Source organism: Camellia sinensis, chromosome 2 (assembly GCF_055761805.1).
Source record: "Camellia sinensis isolate YWXY chromosome 2, ASM5576180v1, whole genome shotgun sequence".
NCBI lineage: Eukaryota > Viridiplantae > Streptophyta > Magnoliopsida > Ericales > Theaceae > Camellia > Camellia sinensis.
The window spans coordinates 181,875,653-181,900,268 of record NC_138962.1 but is presented as its reverse complement, the minus strand read 5'-3'; the positions used below and the strand labels follow the sequence as shown (position 1 = coordinate 181,900,268).

The 24,616-nt window shown below is 33.9% G+C and overlaps 2 protein-coding genes across 7 annotated transcripts in view; one reads left to right on the top strand and one right to left on the bottom strand.

Annotated features, from left to right (window-relative positions):
* Positions 1-4,150, bottom strand: part of LOC114321180 (pyrophosphate--fructose 6-phosphate 1-phosphotransferase subunit alpha-like) — a 42,043-nt gene extending 37,893 nt beyond the window's left edge. The window contains exons 1-2 of one of the 6 annotated variants that reach the window (XR_014362162.1): positions 3,979-4,150; positions 687-859 (exon numbers count right to left, since the gene is read on the bottom strand). The gene's annotated coding sequence lies outside the window, so the exon portion shown is untranslated. The remainder of the gene's footprint in view (positions 1-686; positions 860-3,978) is intronic. The other 5 variants (XR_014362168.1, XR_014362169.1, XR_014362172.1 and 2 more) reach the window with 5 other exon arrangements.
* The window catches only part of LOC114321176 (S-adenosyl-L-methionine:benzoic acid/salicylic acid carboxyl methyltransferase 3), a 46,425-nt gene that overhangs the window by 8,542 nt on the left and 13,267 nt on the right, over positions 1-24,616 (top strand). The gene's annotated exons all lie outside the window — the stretch shown is intronic.

The window sequence follows — 24,616 nt, the reverse complement described above, 5'->3', positions numbered from 1 at the left end:
TTCAAGGATATGTGACTTGGTGGCTAGAGTTGAGGGTCTGTCAAGGCACTCTCTAGTGGGAATTGAACCTTGACTGGTTTTAGAAAGAGAGAAATTTCCACTAAAAAATATTTTCTAAGACAGAGACATGTAGCTAAACTACCTCTGCAACCCTTCAGGCCTCTGACTTGAGGATATCACCACCACTATCAGTAGTGACTATTACCTCCACGAATGTGGGGCCATGAAGAGGAAGCAACTTGTCCCTTTGTCAATACTCAGGCACATGACCCTAGCATGCTTAGGTTAGCTATCCTCAAAGACCGGACCCTCCTATAAATGGTAGATCTCAATTTTCATCTACATGCATGCACAAAGAAATCCTTCTCCTCCAACAAGCCTAAAGGCTTCGGTTTTCCTTCGCAACCACACTCTCTCTCTCCTCAAAAGGCCAAGTTAACTAATAGCTCTCACCCTACCCACCACCTCCACTGGTTTCACACCACCTAAGAGCCAATCAAACTTCCCAGAGGTCTCCACACCCAACCCACTCACCCTTGGCTGTCCATTATGTGATATCAAACCCAAAGCAATCCAAGTTGAACCACAACTACATAATATAACCAAGTTCATTACAAATTAGAGTGCCAAAGAAGAAAGGGAGATGAATCAGGAAAACATAGTAGTTAACAAAACTTTAACTTTACCTTATCAAGATAAGCCTGCACATCTTTTATGTCGTCAGTGTAATCCTCATCTCACAAAGGCAAACTAATGGCCTTCTGTTTGGACCTGGTTCAAGTTGAAAGAATCCAGAATTCTGGCAGATAGCATCCATCAAAAGTTTCTCATCATCCATATTCACTTAGATATTTGCTACCTTATGCGAAAACATCAAAACATTTGATACTCAAATAAGGCACACAACACATCATGGTTATGGATGTATGAAAACGAGTTCTATATTCAACCAACAAAACAAAGTAGTAAGCAAGAAACTAATATGGAGCCAAACTTTAACAAAGTCAAAAATTTTGAAGTTTTTTTTGGGGGCGGGTGGGTAAAAACATTTTGAAGTTAAAAATGCCATTCGACATCAATCATCCTACCTAGACAACAATGAGTTTGTTTTTGATGAATGAGTAGATATAGAACAAGTTACTGCATCGAAACATAAAATTCCCTTCTAATAAAAAGATGGACCACAAAATTACAAGCTATGGAGCAAGAAGTTATAATATATATATATATATATAGAAACTATTTAAGAGATGATATAATTGATTGAACAAAAATTGGAAGAACCTTTCTAATAACCCAACCCATGGGGAAGAACAACAAACAACTCATTCAATCAAATCTTTTTTGCAAGCACAAACTAATTTCTATCTTTGGAAAGGAAGGAATGTGGTTCCTTTCCATTGGTTCTTCCAAGCTATTTCAACGATTAGAATAATGGAGAAAGGAGAGGTCTTCCCCCCCAAAAAAGAAAAAACTATACTCCCACTTGCTAATGAAGACTTCTATATTCAATCACCTAGCGCTCAAGACCTTGCAAATTGGATTATCCATATAATATAAAAAAGAAAACTATAGATTTGGGCCCAATCAAGTATAACCGTGTGTCAAACTGTGTCAAGTGGGAGACAAAAGAAATATTCAGTTGATTCCTTTCCAATAAGAACTGGACATGCACCCATATCCCCATGTGCATAGACAGAGTTGATGAGGTTTTTAGACTCAAGGATTCAGTATTGGCTTTGGTTTATCAAAAGAACCCAAAGAGTCTCGTGCCTTCCTTGGTCAAGCAAACTTAGCGTGCGATGTTTGACAAGTCTTTTGAATTTTTGAGCAAGAAGCAGAACTATAAAGGTTGCCCATTCAAGAGGTAATTTGGCCATAGTGTTGGTCACGCAGATCCCTGGTTTGTATCATAGTGTTGGTCAATGGTGTCCTCCTTCATGCTCTTCCCAACAATCCATGTTTTATCATTTCAGTTGTTTGCCCCTAGAATTTTATCAAACACCACATCTGTCACTTTTGAACCTAAATCTATAACAAATGCATCAAACTATGGTTTTTTTATGAAATTCGAGGGGCAAACGACTAAAATGATTAAAAATAGATAGTTGGGAAATTATTCTCTTAAATACCTTTTTCAAATGTAGGTCTTCGCCCAGTCCATAAGGTACATTTATATTTATGTCTGTATTTGTTCCATAGTTGGCTCAACAGTTTTACTTAGGCACCGTTTGGGAAGAAGAATATGGGGTTTTTTTGGCTATTTTAGCCACAAAAAACAAAATAGGCTATTTTAGCTAAAAAAATTCAAAACATCATATCCAACCCATAATCATTACACTCTTCTCTCACAAAAAAAAATCAAAAAAGCCAAAAAGTCCTTCCCAAACCAAGCTTTTTAGCCCAGGCTAAAATAGCCAAAAAAGCCAAAAAGCCAACCCACTTCCCAAACCAACCCTTAGTATGTCAAGGGTGGATTAATGAATGACTGCTTTAGCTCTATCGACAACACCCCCGTCTAAAGTTCTGACACTTGTTTCAAGCTCTGCTTTGAGAAAATGGCCTGCAAATGAATAGAGCTATTCATGAACAAGCTCGACTCGGCTCGTTAAGGGCTCGGCTCGTTTATCTTTATTTAAATTATATAATAAAATATATTATTTATATATTAAATAATAATATAAATACATTTTTGATATATTAAATAATATAAATAATATTTTTTATTTAAATAATATGAAAAAAAAATTTATCGAGCCGAATCAAGCCGAGCTTGAGTTTCATTAATATTAACGAGCTGGGCCGAGCCGAGCTTGAGCCGAGTTCCTCATTGAGTCGAGCTCGAGCTCAATAAACGAGCTCAATAAGTAAACGAGCCGAGCTTGAGCTCAGCAAAGCTAAGCACAGCTCGGTTCGTTTGCAATGTGATCAATGTGACATCTCGACCGTTCATCGACTAAACAGGCATAGATGGAGGACTGACATTGAAGCACTTTTCATAGTTGAGGGCATAAATGGAGACAAAATGTAATTGAGGGGCTGAATTGAAACCGGCAACTCACCCTCAGTACAACATCCACTTTAAATACTTCGGACAGAGTTCCACCATCTTTCTTAAAACCAATTGCTGATAGAAGGGCTTCATTTATGTCTTCTATGGCATTCGACATCGTGCCCCACGGCTCTATTTTTAGAGCAGTCCACAGAGTGGCATTGTGTACCATCAAAATACTTAGTAATAAATTCTAATTAGACTATGGGAAAGATTAAGAAAAACCAAGTAAATTACCAGAGAGCAATTTACCCCAAGTAAATCATCCAGTTTGAATACATGATGAGAAATTCTACCTAAAAATATGGGAAATATTAAGAGAAACAAACACTTCAAGCAGTACACATACAAATACATAATCCAACTCACATACCTAAGTACATGTAACAGAGCTATTTCAACAATCAAAAACCATGTGGGTAAAATAGTTAGATCTCTCAGGCATTTTAACATACAGTTTATGTGCAAATTTTAGAACTTTACAAGTGTGCATTGGACACTAACCCAGATGAAAATTAAGCAGACCCAGAAAGAAATACACACTCATATAAAATTTACATGCAATACAAGCATTGATTGTGACTTTTTCAGTATCTGAGTGATAGTTAAAAATCAAGGAATAGATGAAACATTGGGGGTGTTTGGGAAGTAAGGTTTTTTTATTTTTTTTTGTAAAAAGACAAATTGGTTACAAAATCAGAAAAAAATTAATTCAAATAAAATATCACATCAAACTCCATAATTATTTCACTTTTGCTCTCACAAACCTCATATTCAACTACAAAAAAACTCAACTATCTTTCTAAACGCAAAAAAAAAAAAATTCTCCAATAATATCCTACAACTATAAAAACCTACCCAAAAAAAAAAAAAAACTCATTTCCCAAACACTCCCATAATAATGAGAGTTCAAAGACTAACAAAACCTGAGTTCCGCCTGAGAAAGTAGAGGATTCAATGGATGATGAAACTATCATCTTTGAATTATCCAAGTAAGAGGGAGGGAGAGAGAGAGAACCCAAGGGATGCAATTCAGCTACAGTGTGCCAGCCCTCACCACATGGGGGTTTGCGTCTATCTCCTTGCTTGGATGGACTAATTTTGAAATAATAATAATCGTAGGATTTGAACTTTATAATAAAATAAATAGTAAATATTTATCTATTTTTGTTAAATAAATTGATTAAAAAAATATTTTAGTTATTAAACTTAATAAAAAATAATATTTTAATCATTTTATTATATATACCTCCATTGAGTTTGATAATTAAGACATTATTTTTCCCTCAGTTTTTTACTTGATTGAAAAAAGCCAATCATCTAGATTGAAAATAAATTAAAACAAGAAGATTTTTTAAATTAAAAATTAAAAACAAATTAAAACATGAAGATTTTTTAAATTAAAAATTAAAAATTTATTTTGCAACAAGGGTTAATTCTTGGAGTTTTTTTATTTTATTTTATAATTTCCTCTAATAATATTATGTTTGATTTATAAATTATGTTTGAAATTACAACATTGGTGGGATAGGAAATTCTTTTATTTTGTTTTATCCTTTTTATTTCTCACAAAAAATAGTGAAATTGGATGAAAAACAAGTTGATTGGTTATAAAATATTTATAATATTAAGGTTGTATTTGATAACTCAATTCTACAATTAAAATTGGATGTATTAATTGAAAATCAATTAAGTTCGTTAGATAATTATAATTAATATTACTTAAAAGGTTAATGATTAGTAAAATGAAAGCTAAAATTTAAGAAAATTTTAAATGATAAAAATCTTACTTAAGGTTCATTTGGCAATAATTTTTTGGGCTCAAAAGTCCAAAAGTCACACATAAAAAAAAAATAAATAAAATATCACATCATGCATATATTAAATTAATTTTTTTTTTCTCCCAACTTTCTATCCAACTAAAAAAATTATTATAAACACATTACTTTTTTTTTTTTTTTTTTTTTTTTTTTTTTTTTGAGTGAATAACACATTACTCTTTTCACATCATAAGAAAGTTAAAAAATCATTAAAAACGTCAAGTTCTGACGTTGGGCCTTTACCTTCACTATATTACTCCTCTACTATCACTGCAGCCACTATCCTTAAACCTTTGCTGCCATCATCATCTATAGCCAACTATTATTATCGTTGTCACCTCCTCTATCTAGGGGTGCAACTTGGACGGACTCACTATCCTTAAAAACTTTCGTTGGTAATCTACGCTTGTATTTTCTAATGATATTTTATTTTTCACATTAATAATTTTTTGACTATAATTTATTATAGACTGTTCAAAAGTAATAGCAAAGAGAGAATTTAATATATTTAACTCACCTTTTAACTCATAAATATAATCTAAACTATCTTATATTTTAGTTCTAAGTGCAGTAATTAAAAACATAAAAATATTACTTATAATATTTTACATAAATATAATTTTTCCTAATTTTTTTATGTTTTTTTTTGTAATTTTTCAAACATGTAAGGGTCAACTTGTAACATGATTGGGCTAGATGCGGTGGAGGGGGGAGCTTCTATTTACACACACAACATCCACTCTCTACACATCTCTCTTTACTACACTTCCTACACACCTCCTTCATTAAGTGTGTGTATTGAGGGTGTTTGGTGTGTGTATATAGAAGCTCCCGGTGGAGGGAGGCCTATAAAGTGTATGCTCCACGTGAGATTCGGGTGATTCGAGCCTTGCGGAATTCGATTGATGGAAAATTATTCTCTCTGTTAATATAATTCTTTTGGGAAAATGATTTGTCCCCTTAAAAAAAAAGTCTCTCCTAATCCCCTAATTTCCAAAACGACGTCGTTTTGAGGATTTTTTATTTTTTATTTTTTATTTTTTTTTTGCCTTGGTTTGAAATTTAGGGGGATTAGGGGGCAAAAATTAAGGAGACGTAGCATGGCCCATTCTTTTGTAATTTGATGTGATTTGTTCAAATTAGGACCTAAATCAGATGCAATTGTAACTTAAATGTCTCAATTTATATTTTTTTCAACATGTAAATTGACTGTGTGCTACGTTAGAATAAAATTTATATTTTTTAAAATGAATTTTTGCACAAAAATAATAAATTTCAGTGATTTTTAAATTTCTTATTTTTTTTTCTTAAAAATATGAAAAACAAAAATAGTGAAAATTAAAAATGATCTTAAAAAGTTTTCTAGATCTCTTGGGAAGTAGTTTTTTACCCAACCTTTAATTTTTTATCTATTTTGAATCATATTACCTCTCACATTTTTTACCACCATAAAGACAAAATAAACTAAAATCCTTTTTACTAACTTTCTAAAACATTCGAACAAAATAAAAAGCCTGGGTTGTGTTAACATTTTTGTTTTTTTTTTTTTTAAGTACATTAATGTAGGGTTCATTTAGCAATCCTGTTGATAAGCAACTTAAGGTATATTTGGTTGGAGATATGAAAAGAGATTTAAAGAAGAAATGAAAAAGATAAGTAAAATGTTGATAAAATATATTTGTATTTTATCTAATTTTGCACATTTTTTCTTTTTTCTTTTTCAAATCTCTTTCCAAATTATTCAGTCAAGCACAACATTATTGACTTTTAAATTTATTTGAGTCACATCATTTCTATTTTTTTACATGTCTTTTTATAATAAACTAGAAACAATTTATAAGTCATATCCAAAACATCTCATAAAAATTATGTTAATATTTGAACTCGAACCCTAACCATGAGTGGGCATTAGGTGGTGTTTGGGAACTTGGTTCCCATATTTTTTTTTTTTCCAGTAAAAGCCAAATTTTTTGCAAAATCAAAAAAAACAAATTCAAACAAAATATCACATCCAACTTCATAATCATTTTACTTTTTCTCTCACAAACATCACATCCAACCACAAAAAAATCCAACTACCTTCCCAAACACTAAAAAAAATTTATCTAATAATATCCTACAACTAAAAAAACCTACATAAAAACTCACTTCCCAAACATCCACTATGATTCCTAACCACCTGGAGACCCGCCGTCCTCGTGAATAACGTTTTCAACTACCATGGCTTCCGTCATTTTGCTTGAAAATGTTTTTTTAACTACCATGGCTTCATCATTTAGCTCGAAAATGTGTTTCATGAATTTCACTATTTGTAACGCAAGGTAAAAAGTTTGGATAAATTCCTCTTCTCTCTCTCTCTCTCTCTCTCTATATGTTTTATTATTTTTTTTTATTTTGGTTCTTAATTTTTATTTTTTTCATTTTGTTTTCAAATGTTTTAAATTTTTTCAATTTACTTTCAAAATTAATTTATGTACAAAATTAAACAAAAAAATATCACATTGATTGTCACGTGATATAAAAAAATATATTATTATATTTGAATTTAAGTTTAGATCAAATGTGCAGTTTAATATAATAATTTTTGAGAAAATATCATTTTACTCTCTAAACTATTACTTGAAAATCAATTCAACCCCTATACTTTCACTTATATCAATTTTACATTTAACCTATTCAATTTTAGATCAATTTCATCATTACTGTCAGTTGCCGTCTATAATTTGAGGGCACCTACTAACATAATATCAAATTTCATTTAAAACTTCATTTTGCCCCTCAAACTATCCATAAAAAATCAATTAGAACCCTGATATTGAAAAAAAAAATTAAATACTTAATAATAATTTTTCATCTAGAAAAGTGAGAAAAATAAATTTTAAATGAAAAAATTGAGTATTAGTCCTGTTTAATATTATTTAGAGAGTAATTGCTAACTTTTGGTTTAAATTGTCATTCAATCAATGATACGACCAAGTAGGTTCTAATCTCAATTTTTTTGGTAGGCCTCAACATATTCATTTTCATCGTTCAGTATAATTTTCCAAATGTCAAAAAAGATGTTACTCTCATAATAAGTGGTCTAAATTTTTACCCACTCAATTTTGAAATTAATATTAGTCAATCAATTCTATTGAAATTAATTTGAGAAATAAGCTAGCTACAATTGCGTGTCCGCAAACACATAGAGTAGTCAAGGAATTTTTGGCTCGATCAGTTTCTCTAGGATTGACTCGATATAATTTGAGAGTTAAAAAGATAATTTTAAATGAGGATTTTTATATTTTCGTAATTATTTTTTTGCAAAGTGTATTATTTAATTTTTTTTTTCATTTTTGAGATAAGAAAATTATTAATTTTTTTAAATTTTATTTAGGGATTTAATTGACTATTGAGATATAGTTTAGGGGGTAAAATGAAATTCCAAATAAAATTTAATGTCACATTAGCAAATTCTGTCTGATTTTAGACGACAATTTACAACGGGGTGAAATTGATCTAAAATTGAATGGTTTATGTATAAAATTGATATAATTGAAAGTATATGGGTGGAATTAATTTTTGAGTAATAGTTTAGAGGATAAAATGATATTTCCTCTAATATGTGGATATCTTGCATAGAACTCTTATGGGACGATGATAGTGATGAACATTTTGTGTTTGACAAGCATAGGAGTGGTGAAAATGTTGCAAACAGTACAAGAGCTGTTACTGAACCAATGGTGGCTAGTCATTTTGGTGACTTCATAGTTGATGATCTCTTTAAAAAATATGCAAAGTATGTCGCAGAGCATCTATGCTTGGAGAAAACTAAAGTCAATTAATATTGTCGTTTCTCTATCAAAGTAATTTTTGACAAGGGAACGACTTAAAATTTCCCTTGGCATGAGCTATGCTTATGTACTATTTTAAGAAAATAAAGTGTATAATTTATTCGGATGGTGATCTAATTTGATTGTATTATGCATGACTATGAAATAATGAAGTCATTGCACTAGAATACTATGCCTCTGTTTGGCAACTTAGGTTTTGGGCTTTTTTGGCTATTTTATCCACAAAAGACAAAATAGGTCATTTTAGTTAGAAAAAACAAAACATCACATCCAACCCATAATCATTACAGTCTTCTCTTACAAAAAAAGCCAAAAAGTCCAAAAGTCCTTCCCAAACTAAGCTTTTTAGCCCAGGTTAAAATAGCCAAAAAAGTCAAAAAGTCAACCCACTTCCCAAACCAAGCCTATATATGACATTGATAATATCAAAAGTTGATGTTGATTTATATATATATAGAAGTTGTTTGAGAAGTGCAAAATTAGGAGTATAATTTTTGACTTTTTATGAAAAAATATGAAATATGAGTTGGATTTGAAGTGATGTGCTAGAGAAATGATATGACTCAAATAAAAAGTAATATGACCCAAATAAGATGATTGTGATTCAAATAAGATGGCGTGCTATTTTAGCACATGCCAAACAACTACATAGTGTTCATTACAACAAATGAAAGTTTTAAAAATACAACTTTAGAGAAAAAAAATTATTTTTTAAGGATAAAATATTTTAATTGTTAAAAGTATCATTGTTGTAAATTTAGCGATGAATTGGACATTTGGTGATGAAACAATTTTTTTGGGACCAAAATTTTTGTCTCTCAAGGTAAACCTTCCAGGGGCCAAATTGGTTTTATCTCTAAAAGTACATTTATTAATTACATTTTAAAAATTTTGTTGCCGAAATATTTTGTTATTCTTTTTGGAATGACCTTCTAGCGACAATCTGGGGCCAGCCCTGAGGTGAGGTGACCAAGGTAGTCGCCTCGGGCCTCCAATTTTGAACAAAATTAGGGCCCCAACTAGGGATGTATATCATATCGTATTAATTCATAATAACCTCAATACTAGCTCAATTCATTTATTTTCATGTTGTCGTATAATGTTTTTTTTTTTTTTTTATCTATGTCTGATTGATGTTTAATGTGAAAACTCCTAGCAAGTGTATGTCGAGATTTAATTTTTTCCACAAGTTAAATTTTATAAAATTTATTTCCACTAAATAAATTATTCATAAAATGTTTGATTTCAATTCAATTGCAATTTACTAATTAAAAAAATAATAAATTTTTTACTAGATTGACTCTAAAATAGGTAACAAAAAATACATATCTTAAATGAAAAAAGATATTAAACTTAAATTATTATTTTACATACCTTTTTTATTCAATTAAATGGAGTTAAATAAAAGACTAAAAAATATTATATCAACCCTTAGTAAACATTAAAATATATAACTAATAATTCATGTTATTGAGTCATATCATATTTGAATTCATATCAAAAAATGGTAAACCCTAACTTACTAATTTTATATATTGCTTCAGTTGAGTAGAAAATTCTTATCCTTATCCCAAATTAATTTTAGCTCTTATAGCATTGGTAAACTAAAAAATAATGATTCGATTCAACTAATTGAAGTTCAACTATTTTATGCTTTTTTTCTTTTTTGTTATCTAAATTTTGTTAAATCATAAAGCAATAGTACTATATTTTTATCCTTTTTAGTTATAATGATTTTTCATGTCTTAGGCCTCATTTGGGAATCGGCTTTTTTAATAATTTTTTGGCTTTTGACTAAAATGTGATGTAAAAAAACTAGTATGTTTGTGATGACTTTTTAGTTTTTTACGAAAAAGTGTGCAAAAAATAGAGAGAAAAGAGAATCTTTAATTTTTTGATATAAATTATTGACTTTTTGATTTTTTTAGTAACTTTTTGACTTTTAAACTAAAAAAGATAGTTCCCAAACGAGGCCTTAATATCGTTTTATTCAAAAACTTTTTTTTTTCACAGGAGGGTGAGGGGTAATGATATATGAAGGGCTCAATTTTAAAAATTCGCCTCAAGTTTCTAATAACTCAAGATCAGCCCTAGCGACAATTGTCACAGCGACATAAATTGATCCTCTTTTTTTTTTTTTTTTTTAAAAGTTAAAGTAAAGAATAAAAAGTATAATTTGCCTAATGAATATTTTGTGTGATAGGAAATAGAAGCTCGTGTGTCTAGTTTATTTGTGAAGCAGTAATGTTACAAAACCAACCACTGTACCAACAAATATACTACCACCAAAGACACAAGATATACATGTAAAATTTATCACTTAACGTGGGGTTTACTTAATATTGGGACTAGTTCATCTGTTTGTTGGTCTAATGATTTTGTTTCTAACATTATTGTTGTAGGAAAAACAATACGTCTATATAAAATAGTAAACGGTGTGTATTTAATAAAATCATTACTGGAAATAAAATTTTAAAACTAAATTTTAAAATGCAAATTTTAATTCCCAAAACTCAGAAAAGAAAAATTTTGAAAACGAAGGAAATGAAAGAAATTTCTTGTTTAAGTCTAAAACAAGAACAAAAACACACTGAAATAAAACAGGTAAAATTTACATGCTAAACAACTTATAGATTATTGTTGTAGAAATGCAGAAAACAAAGACACCGAGGCGTGTGTTGGACACACTTTCCTTAAGATCATTACGTCCTCACTACAGTGCTCGAGAACAGATGACGCCAACCTCCTAGGATGCAACGACTATATCCTAGAATTGCAGCATTATAATCTGGGTCTGGCGAACAGACTGAGTTGCATCTCTCTCTTTTACAAAATATATAAGAATGCAAAAGAGCAATACGGAGAACATGAAGAAAACGAATGAGAGAAATGATTGGAAAAAGTCTATATTTATAGGCAATCAGGTGATTGCTCGGATGGGTTTGGAAGCCCTCCGAACAAATGTGAGAAACTGTCGGAATAAAGAGAGGTGACCGGAGAAGGAAGGGATGCCATTGTTCAGGTTTGAATTTGAATTTTTGGCACAAGTGTTTGAATTTGTCCCATGAGAAATTCAAATTTCCAGCAAGAATTGTGGAAATAAAATAAATAAATAAATAACTTAAACAAATTAAAGCTAGGACCCAACCTCGACCAGCACCAGTCCACGACCGGACGGATGGCAACAACGGCGACGGCACGTGTAGTGGTTTTGGATCGAGCCCACTTTGTCCATAACTCCCCTCCTTACAAAACTTGGGATGCCCCCTTGGGGCCCAACCCAAGTGTGTCAACATAGAGCTTATATACTCACACTAGCTTTGTTATGACCCGAACCCGCCCCGTGGGTTAAAGACATAACCGGCCAATAATCATGAGATTACCTACGACCTCAAACCAAATCAAACGTATTTTAACAGAGTTAACGGGGGCCAAACGGAAGCAATTTAAAACTTTGTCCATAGAGCTGTGCTTACATGGCACATCATAACAAACCATACATATGTACATTAATAACTCATAACAGAAGTATAGTACCATGAAGTTCTGTACAGACAGGATCATCCAAAACTAAGTCAACCCATGAAAACTATATACAGACATGTTCAAAAACTTCGCCAACATGACAACATAAAACAAAATGGCAAAAGGCGAAGACGAGTCTCGTGCATGAGACGCAAGGGCTGACTCTTCAAAACCTCTGTTGTTCCGCACATACTTCACTAGGGCTGGGTTTAGACTTCTCTTGGCTCACCTACAAACACATGAATGAGCGTGAGCGATAGCCCAGTGAATAATATCAAATAAAAGAGTTATACAAACGGTATGTAGAACAACATGCTTCAAACGGCCTTGGGCCCAATTCATATTTCTATTTAACATATATATGTACACAATTTAAGTCAAGTGACTGTGGTTCCAAACATACTAGCCTTTGGCCCATTTATCTTCCATTTGTCAAACTGGCCTTTGGCCCATTCAGATTTTCATGTCAAACTGGCCTCTGGCCCATTCAACTTTCATTCATGTCAAACTGGCCTCTGGCCTATTCATTCATGTCAAACTGGCCTCTGGCCCATTCATGCATGTCAAACTGGCCTCTGGCCCATTCATGCATGTCAAATTGGCCTCTGGCCCATTCATGCATGTCAAACTGGCATCTAGCCCATTCATTCATGTCAAACTGGCCTCTGACCCATTCATGCATGTCAAACTGGCCTCTGGCCCATTCATTCATGTCAAACTGGCCTCTGGCCCATTCATGCATGTCAAACTTTCATTTGTGTCAAAACAGCCTTTGGCCCAATCATTTATGTCAATCGGCCTTCGGCCCAATCATTCGTTCTTGTCAAAACGGCCTCTGGCCCATTCATTTGGTATAGCAAACATTGTCCACCAATCGAATCAACGAATCTTATAAAACTTACATGGACGTAAGCAATTGGACAAATACAAACTTCAGATATCTTTGTTAGATATTAGTCACAGTGAACAGCTGATTGATTTGCCCTGGAGCTTGACTCTACACATCACATAACACATATGGGTCACAACCGATTCAATCCGTTCTTAATTCACATATTCCTCTTTAGGCTTAATTCTTATTCTTCTAACTCATTTACAATGATCAATGTATGCCTAAGAGTACTCATAAGTGAAAGAGAACAAAAAACGAAACACAGAATGCCTTTTCAAAGTTTCAGAAAACAGGGTCCCTGCTCGAGCGTGGACTTCCCCGCTCGAGCGGACCCATGAGGCCTGCAAAAGTACTGGCTATGTCAAATTTACGCTCGATCTCGAACTCTGGCGCTTGAGCGAAAGGCCTCTCTACATGGCTCCCCGCTCGAGCGTGAACTTCCCCGCTTGAGCGGACACCATGTCTGCAGAAAATACTGAGAACACGAATTTCACGCTTGAGCAGCGGTTTCCCCACTCGAGCGGACATCAAAATTCTGGAAAATCCAGAACATGTTCTTGAGCTTCAATTTGGTGTTCAAAGGTTCCAAATGCATGATTTTGGCTCAAACTTCGCATATACATATCCTAACATGGTATAAACACCAAATTACAACATAATGAAGCTCGATTTCACAATTTAATCACATGCATGTCTCAAATTAACTCAAACTCATCACCAACACACTAGATTCAAACATGCAAGACTCAAACTCCCATGATTTGCACTTGCATGTGAAATTACACAATATCCTCAACTTAATTGGTGAAGAGATGATCAAATACATGGACTTAAACCAAAAACCCAACATGGATCATACACATTGTGCTCAAATATGGAAATTCATAGTAATTTTCTACATGCATGCATCTGTTGACTTCACATTCATCAAATACAACACAATTCCATTTCTTGATCACCAACCAACTTGAATTCACAAAATCACAACATTAAACTCATGAATTAAGGGTTAATTACTCACCTAGGAGCTTTAATCTTCCAAACTCTAGCCAATTCTTGAGTTTAATCTTCAAATTCCAAACCTTGAGCCAAGATTACACAATTCTCTCCCTTTCTCTCTCTATAGCTGGCCCTCTCTCTCTCAAGGCACAAAATCTAATTTTTGAGCTCAAGTGTATCAATTAAGTGTATAGTGCCTCTTTACATAAGTTCCCATTAGCACTAATTTAATAATAATAAATAATTGGGCACTAATTCATCAATTTAATCTGATTCGAATCAATTTTCAATCAAATTTTACCGTAGGCTCTAAAAATTATGCCAATCACAATGGCGTGACCAATTTTGGTTTTTACGGCCGATAAGGCCTTCAATTTAAATTCCAAAGCAGGTAATCAAACAAATATTTTTACGGTGAACAGATAGAAATTCAAAACCACATATTTTCACATAATAGCACACAAAATCATATCAAACATATAATCACATTCATAATAAGGACCAATTAACTAAATACGGAACAGGGTCATCACAAGCTCTCTTAAAGTTTCAATGTGGGACAACCAATTTAAGGACACCCACTTTTGACTCTTTAAATTCTCATTTCATGAACTCGAAAACGACGTCAAATTCCCCTTCACTCATATATGGTTTTGACGAATTGTCTTCACCGTGTGACTTGCCACGCGTCAAGAAACACGTCACCTCTTTAGACTTACCCCAACAGATGTGTGAGCCCCACTCAAATTTGGGCTCAAAGATGACCCAAAATAAGCCTATGAAAATCATAATTTCCAACAATACCCTACATGAATGGAGTTGACAAAAATGGACATGCAACAATATGCAAAAAATGTAAGAGAGTACATGAGGAGATACCTTGCTTTGGGATAGGAAGCTTTTGGCTTTGAACCTCCCCTAGTGAAAATCTATCGGACTTACTAGCTGTCCAGTAAACGTAATGCCTTGAACTGTTCAGTCGTTGGTGTAAGCCAAGACAATAGATGACATAGAGTATTACCAAACACGGTCTTGTTCTACGGTTGTGTTCACTTTGGCCCTGAATAATACCTGGTTTAGTGAGTGCTCTAGAGAATTCAGTCTTTTTATTCCCATAGAATCGGCCCAATTCACATTCACATAGGTAATTCTTATTAAGAATGTCCTGCCACCACTCCACTTGGATAACCTAGATATAAGAATCATTAAAAGCAAAGCTTATCCTGACTATGCTGCAGGGATCACTCTTCTTATCATAGAAAATGGGTAAGAGAGAGAACGTCTCTAGTGGTCATTGAATCTCCATAATTCGATTGTCCCATTGAACCTAGTTCTTAGGATCTCCAGTCTTCTAGCTTAGGTTGCCATTATGGCGATTCTTAGTTAATAGGCTTTAATCGCATTCCCCTCGATAAACTAAACACTTGCTCTCTAGCTAGCCTTTTTGTTAATGGATCCATGATATTATCTTTAGACCTTATATAATCAATGGTAATTATACTATTTGAGAGCAACTGCCTAACGGTATTATGTCATTGACGAATGTATTGAGACTTGCCGTTATACATATGATTATGTGCCCGTCCTATTGTTGCTTCACTGTCACAGTGTATGCATATAGCTAGCACGGACTTTGGCCACATTGGAATATCTTCTAGGAAATTTTGAAGCCATTATGTTTCTTCTCCTGTTTTATCTAAAGCTATAAATTCATATTCCATTGTGGACCTGGCAATGCAAGTCTGCTTGGAGGACTTCCAAGAGATTGTTGTGCCTCCCAGAGTAAAGACATATTCACTAGTGGACTTTGAGTCATTGGTATCCAAAATTCAATTTGCATCACTGTACCCTTTAAGTATTGGTGGATATTTTGTATAATGCAAACCATAATTTTGGACATGTCTTAGATATCTAAGTACCCTAATTATAGCTGTCCAATGATCCTTTCCTGGGTTACTTGTGTACCTACTTAGGGGTTGTTTGGAGTGTCCTAAATAAGTGTACTTTTTATCTTTTTGGACTAAAAAATTGAGGAAGAAAATATGGATGTTTGGGTTAACTTTTTGACTTTTTATGAAAAAATGTGTAATAAAAAATTGTAAAAATTGATTTGTAAGGAAAAATTAAGATTGAGAGTTGTGCAGCCGTAATTGTTGACTTTTGATGAATAGTGTTAACTTTTTAACTTTTTGACTTTTTGACTTTTTTGCAATATGCCAAGCTTGGCCTTAATTTGTTGACTGCAAAGGCTATGGCAGGCCATGTGCAATTCATTAAGTACATCAAGCTTCCAATGATTTGGGAGTATTCTACTTGTGATATGCTTTCTCCTGTATTTTTTAATAAATGAGCATTAGCATCTATAGGTGTCTTAGCAGGACGGTTATCATGCCTCTCAAATTTTTTCAAAATTTTCTCAACATAGTGAGATTGAGATAAGGTATACCCATCAAATGTTTTAAAAAATTTCATTTCAAGTATGACATCTGCTACTCTCATATCTTTCATGTCAAACCTTTTGTTTAACAATTTCTTTGTAGTTTTTATCATTTCGGTATTGCTACCAATGATGAGCAAATCATCTACATAGAGACAAATGATGACATAACCTTTGTCGATATTCTTGACAGACACATTTGTTACACTCGTTTATTCTAAACCCATCCGAAATTTTAACATGATCAAACTTCTCATACCATTGTTTCAGTGCTTGCTTTAATGCATATAAGGATTTGACAAGTCTACAAACCTTCTTCTCTTGGCCAGGAACTTTGAATCCCTCGGGTTGTTCCATGTAGATTTCTTAATTTAAATCTCCATTTAGAAAGGCGGTCTTAACATCCATCTGATGTATTTCAAGGTTATACAAAGTTGCTATAGCAATCAACATACAAATGGATGTTATTCTTGTTATAGGGGAATAGGTGTTAAAGTAGTCAAGACTTTCTTTTTGTCTATATCCTTTGATTACAAGGCGAGCCTTGTATTTATCAATTGACCCATTCGCTTTCATTTTCCTTTTGAAAATCCACTTATATCCAAGTGGTTTGCACTCTGGAGGAAGATCAACCAATTCTCAAGTATGGTTTTGTAGAATGGACTCAACTTTGCCATTTATAGCCTCTTTCTATAATGGTGCTTCAGGACCTGACATCGCTTCCTTAAAGCTTTAAGGCTCATTTTCTAACAGAAAAATTAGAAAATCTAGACCAAAAGACTTAGATGTCCTTAGTCTCTTTCCACATCCAGGCTCATCTCCTTGTTGGTCTTTGCCACTTTCCATGGCGTCAGTAAAGTTCGTTTATTAGAACTTGGCTCTTCCAATTCAGATGACTCGACTTGTTCAGCCATTGTCTCTGTATTTACAGGAATTTGATTTCCTTCATCCTTTTTCCAAGAAAAGATATGTTCAAAAAAGGATGCATTTCTTGACTCAATAATAGTATTTGTGTATATATCGGAAATAATTGATTTAACTACCAAAAATCGATATGCATTATTATTATTAGCATAGCCAATGAATACACAATCTACGGTGCTTGGTCCAATTTTAGTATTTTTAGGACTAGGGACAGCCACTTTTGCCAAGCACCCCCACACTTTTAAGTAATTATAAGAAGGTCGATGACCTTTCCATAGTTCATAAGGTGTTTGGTTAGTTTTCGTGTGAGGTATCCTATATAGGACATAATTCGTTGATAAAATAGTCTCCCCCCCACAAGTTCTGGGGTAAATCTGAACATATCAACATTACATTCATCATCTCTTTAAGAGTGCGATTTTTCCTTTCAGCCACTCCATTTGATTGAGGAGAATAAGGTGTAATGGTTTGGTGAATAACACCAAATTCTTAGCAAAACTCATCAAATGGTGCATCATATTCACTGCCTCTATTACTTCTTACAACCTTAATCTTTTTTCCAAGTTGATTTTCAACTTCTACCTTATATTGCTTAAAAGCTTCTAAGGCCTCATCTTTACTTCTCAATAAGTATACATAAGAATATATATTGCAATCATCAACAAAAGTTATATAGTACTTTTTACCACCTCTAGTTTGCACAAATTTTAAATCACCAATGTTAGTGTGAATTAAAGCTAGTGGTTCAGTACTTCTCTCAATTTTATTAAATGATACTCTAGTCATTTTAGCTTCAACATATATTTCACATTTATGATTAGGATCAAGATTAAATTTTGGTAAACATTCTAGATTAACCAGTCTACGCAAAGAACCATAATTTATATGTCTTAATCTACCATGCCATAAATGAGAAGAATCAACAATATAAGCAAAGATGTATTCTTATTATTAGAAGCAATAGTTGGTACAACAGTTAACACATTGAGCTTAAAAAGCCCATCAATCATATACCCACGGCCTACATGCATTCCAATCTTAGTAAGTACAACTTTTTCAGATTCAAATACTAGCCTAAACCCGTTATTAATCAACAATGACCCATAAATTAAATCTTTGCATGAAGTACATTGTTGAGAGTGAGTTTCTTCGCTGAGGTCATCTTTAGCACTATCTTCCCTTGTCCTTCTACAATTGATATGGAGGAGTTTTCCATGAACAATTATTTGCTATTTTCCACCACTTTGTAGGTTGTGAACATTTTCTCATCGGCACAAATGCGGCGGGTTGCTCCAATATCCACCCACCATTCTTTAGGGTTGCCCAGTTAGCCTTAGAGACCAGTGCAGAAAGGTTGATGTTTGCCAATCCCTTAGAAAGATTGTATCCCTCAGTTATGTTGGCTTGTGCCTGTTTCTTGCTAGAACTTGCTTCATCTTTGCGGCTTCGACAATCCTTTGCTCGATGTCTATCACCACCACACACATAGCACTTGCCTTTGAATCTTTTATTGTTCTCACCTTTGAAGCCTTGCTTGGACGCTTTGCCATCATGCTTTCTCTTTTTGTTGTTAAACCTTGAACTTTGTCCTTGTTCCACAACATTTGACTTAGTCTGCATGACTTCGATTTTCAGACTTCTTCTTGGATTTTCGGTTGTCCTCTTCAATCCTCAATCGCATGATAAGTTCTTCCAGCTTCATTTCCCTGCGTTTGTGTTTAAGGTAATTTTTGAAGTCTTTCCATACTGGCGGAAGTTTCTCAATAATAGCAGCAACTTGAAATGATTCATTCAGAATCATTCATTCGGAAATGATGTCATGTATGATCAACTGAATTCTTGGACTTGGCCAACCACCGTTTTGGAATCTAACATTTTAAAATCCAGAAAATATCCGACAACAAATTTCTTTGCACCGGCATCTTCAGTTTTATACTTTAATTCAAGAGATTCCCAAAGTTCTTTGGTCATCTTATTTACACAATATACATTGTATAAAGAATTATCAAGTCCATTTAGAATGTAATTTCGACACAAAAAGTCACCTTGCTTCCAGGCATCAATTGCAGCAACAAGTTAACGATCAGCATCCTTCTCCTCTATTTGTTTTGGGGCCTCCTCACGGATATACCAGGCTAAATGCAAAGTTGTAAAATAAAATAGAATTTTTTGCTGTCATCTCTTAAACTTTGTTCCATTGAATTTTTTTGGTTTCTCTCCATGGTTTATAGGCACCATAGGAGTCACTGGTAGTGGTATCGAGACTGTTGGTGTCACGGTCTGAATAGTCTCAGCACTATCCGTTGTTATTTTTTTGAAAATCATAATTTCAGAAATGAAATAAATACACATAAAGCAAAACAAAAAAATAACGATCTTAAGCTGTAGGAAAAATAATACGTCTATAAAATAGCAAACTATGTGTATTTAATAAAAACCCACTACTGGAAATAAAATTCTAAAACTAAATTTCATAATGTAAATTTTAATTCTCAAAACTCAAAAAATAAAAATTTCTGAAAACGAAGGAAAGGAAAAAAAATTCTTATTCAAGTCTACAACAAGAACAAGAACACACACTGAAATAAAACAGGAAAAATTTACATACTAAACAACTTATAGATTATTGTTGTAGAAATGCAGAAAGGAAAGACAACCGAGGAGTGTGTTGGACACACTTTCCTTAAGATTGTTACATCCTCGCTATAGTGCTCGAGAACAAATGACGCCGTCCTCCCAGGATGCAACGACTGTATCCCAGAATTGAAGCACTACAATTAGGGTTTGGCGAACAGACTGAGTTGTTTCTCTCTTTTTTACAGAATATATAAGAATGCAAAAGAACAATACAGAGAAAGTGAAGAAAAACAAATGAGAGAAATGGTTGGAGAAAGTTTGTATTTATAGTCAATCAGGTGATTGTTCGGATGGGTTTGGAACCTCTCCAAATAGGTATGAAATTGAGAAACTGCCAGAATCAAAAGAGGTAATCGAAGAATGAAGGGATGCTACTGTTCAGGTTTGAATTTGAATTTTTGGCGCAAGCGTTTGAATTTTTCCCGTTAGGAATTCAAATTTTCCCTCAAGAATTGTGTAAATAAAATAAATAAATAAATAATTCAAACAAATCTTGTCCAAAATCGGCCGGGTGGCGGCGGCAACAAGCGTTTGTAGTGGTTTTGGGCCAACCCCACTTTGTTCATAACTCCCCTCCTTACGAAACTTGGGGTGCCCCTTGGAGCCCAACCCAAGTGTGTCAACCTGGAGCTTATATACTCACACTAGCTCTCATAAAGTTTCAATGTGGGACAACCAATTTAAGGAAATCCACTTTTGACTCTTTAACTTCCCATTTCACAAACCCGAAAACAACGTCAATTTCCTATTCACTCATAAATGGTTTTGACGAACCGTCTTCACCGTGTGACTTGCCACGCGGCAAGGATCATGTCACCTCTTTGGACCCACCCCAAAAGGCGTGTGGGCTCCATTCAAATTTGGGCTCAAATGTGGCCTAAAATAAGCCTATGAAAACCTATGTCTATAAAATAGCAAACTATGTGTATTTAATAAAACCACTACTGGAAATAAAATTCCAAAACTAAATTTTAGAATGTAAATTTTAATTCTCAAAACTCAGAAAAGAAATTTTTTTGTAAACGAAGGAAAGAAAAGAAATTTCTTGTTCAAGTCTAAAACAAGAACAAGAACACACACTGAAATAAAATTGAAAATATTTACATACTAAACAACTTACAGATTATTGCTATAGAAATAAAGAAAGGAAAGACAACCGAGGCGTGTGTTGGACACATTTTCCTTAAGATCGTTATGTCCTCGCTACGGTGCTCAAGAACAGATGACGCCGACCTCCTAGGATGCAACGACTATATCCCAGAATTGCTGTAACGCTCCAAAATTATAACACCATTAAAGTACGTCCACCAACACTCATTATAAAGAGAAAAGTAATTCTCCAACGTTTACATTACATGATCTTAAGGGTCATACAAAATAATTCCACATGCGAATATACATTCAATGATTTCTAGTACATGAATCTATAGCATGTAGAACCTTCAATCCAAAAATAAATAAAAACTCTTGTGGGCTTACAATTTCCAAGACTCAAGCCCGGTTACACAAAAATGGTCTCTCGAACCCATACAATTATAGCCTTTGGCTAGCAAAATATACTAAAACAAAAATAAGAGCCTTGTGCTCTCAACATATACATCCATGCCCTAACTCAGTGGAATCGCCACATCTTTTCCTGCACCAAAATCCCATAGGGTGAGTACAAAACCCAGAACGAAATTCTTAACAAAGTATATACATTTTATGCAAGCCTCACAAAATGAAATGCACATGTCATGCTATGCTATTTGAAAGAAAATCATATTTACATCTTTTGAAACCATCATGCCCAATGATAATTTGAAATCTCGACAATTCAAAATTTATCAATTCAATTCAATTCAATTCAAGGGGGCGGTAAATACGACTTAGGTAATTCCTAGGTTGGTGTCTGCAAGTAGGCATAGCTAGCACTACCAAAACCCCACTTTACCGGTTGCTAACCAGAAGGGAAGTGATACCTCCTCCGCACGTGTTTTCGGTCTTTCACCTCGGACACTCAGGCTAACTTTAAACAATTTCATCTACAACTCCTATCCGGACTTACCAACGTATTTACCCCAAAACGATTCCATGAAAATTTATTAACCAACTTTTTTTTCTCAATGCAAAGTTTCCAAACTCAATTCAAATGTGTAATAACCAATTGAATGGATATGCAATACAACAATTATCGATGCCTCGTAACGTTTGTCTACTTTCGATTATCTCAAACCGTAATTCCATAATAATCAAAATTTCCATTTTCTCCTTTCCATACTATCTCGCAAGATAACCACATTTTCATTTAAATCAATCAATAAATAACCACATTTCCATATTTCATGCAATCCCAACACTTTAGTCATTTTAACACTATAGCAACATTCGAACAACAACTTCCAATATCAACAATTCTCATATTTCATGAAATTCATCATTTATATATATATATATATATAAATAAGAAATTTTCCTATCGTTTACTCATGTTGGCACACAAAATAATATATTAACAATGTCAACCATGTGTTCTCAACATCCTTAAAAAATTCCCAAATTTCTAGGTTTTTTTCACCACAACAATACACACCCAAATCATTTGAAAGAATTTCTTCAAAAATATTTTTCCTCAATCAATATAGTTCAAAATCCTCAAGAAATTATTTCAAAAGAAACAAGGAGCAAATCCCCTCCCAAACTACCCACATTGTTGAGCCAACCATCAAGTTTCAATATTAACAAGGGAAATTTTGAAAATCAACAAAATCTTATAAAAACATATATATAACGCTAAGAAAAATCCCTACCTCAAGTTTAGAGAAGAAATGCGATGAAACCCCTAAAATCAACGGTGTTGAAACATGATCTTCATCGCACACAACGAAATTCTTGAGAAGTTATCCAACTTTAATGTAGGATGTTGGGTCAAAAATCCAATGGATTTAAAGAAATCAAGGATTTGATTTTGTTTGGTGTAGGAAATGTAAAGAGAAGGGAGAGAGAAAGATATTTAGAGAGAGAGAAAGAGATTGAAAAAGTGATATACACTCAGCCCCAAAGAGGAAAAGACAGAATTTTTTGGACTCAGTGGAGTCCCGCACGTGCAGCACCCATTCCCGCACGTGTGAAGCGTGCCTCCCGTACGTGCGGCACCCCTACCCCACACTTCCATCCACACTTGCATATAATGCAGTGTGGCACCTTAGATCTCCCCTACTCTCCGCACGTGCGGTACCTCTCTCGCATGTGCGACCCAATCCCCCGCACGTGCGGCTCTGCCCTTCAGCTTGGAAAAATTGCAGCTCAACCCAAGACACACCAAACCCAACCTCGCACCTTCCAAAACCTGTGAAACTCGGGATAGCAATAATTAAGAATGAAAATTTTAGAGAATAAGTTTTCAAAATAATAACCCAACGGTTAATCCAAAACCTTGCACTAAAACCCGACACTATAACAACAGTAAACCCAAGGTTAAGCAAAGGGGAACGACATGAATAACATACCCGGTCGTCACAATTGCAGCACTACACTTTGGGTTTGGCGAACAGACTGAGTTGTATCTCTCTCTTTTACAGAATATATAAGAATGCAAAAGAGCAATACAGAGAAATGAAGAAAATCGAATGAGAGAAATGGTTGGAGAAAGTTTGTATTTATATGCAATCGAGTGACTGTTCGGATGGATTTGGAAGCCCTCCGAACAGGTGTGAAACTGAGAAACTGCCAGAATGAAGAAAGGTGGCCGGAGAATGAAGGAATGCCACTGTTCAGGTTTGAATTTGAATTTTTGGCGCAAGTGTTTGAATTTTTCCCGTTAGGAATTCAAACTTTCCCTCAATAATTGTGGAAATAAAATAAATAAATAAATAATTTAAACAAATTTTGTCCAAAAAATTAAAGCTAGGACCCGCACCCGCGCCCGGCTCAGACGTCGGCGGCGCTCGTGTGTGTGGTAGTTTTGGGCGAATCCCATTTTGCCCATAACTCCCCTTCTTACAAAACTTACCGTGCCCCTTGGGGCCCAACCCAAGTATGTCAACCTAGAGCTTATATACTCATACTAGCTCTCTTAAAGTTTCAATGTAGGACAACCAATTTAAGGAAACACATTTTTTACTCTTTAACTTCCCATTTCACGAACCTGAAAACGACGTCAACTTCCCATTCACTCATAAATAGTTTTGATTAATTGTCTTCACCGTGTGACTTATCATGCAGCAAGGAACACGTCACCTCTTTAGACCTACTCCAAAAGACGTGTGGACCCCACTCAAATTTGGGCTCAAAGGTGGCCCAAAATAAGCCTATGAAAACCATAATTTCCAACAATTGTTTGCATCCCAAATGTACCAGCTGCTAATAGAACTAATTACTGCTACAACTCGGTAGCCTCATCCTAAGCTTAGCCCAAAATTTTTAAAGATTGGGTAATATATTTTCAAATTAAATTTTTTTTTTTCAATCCAATCAATCTTTTGGTTTTGGAATTTTTTTTTTTTATTTTTTTATTTT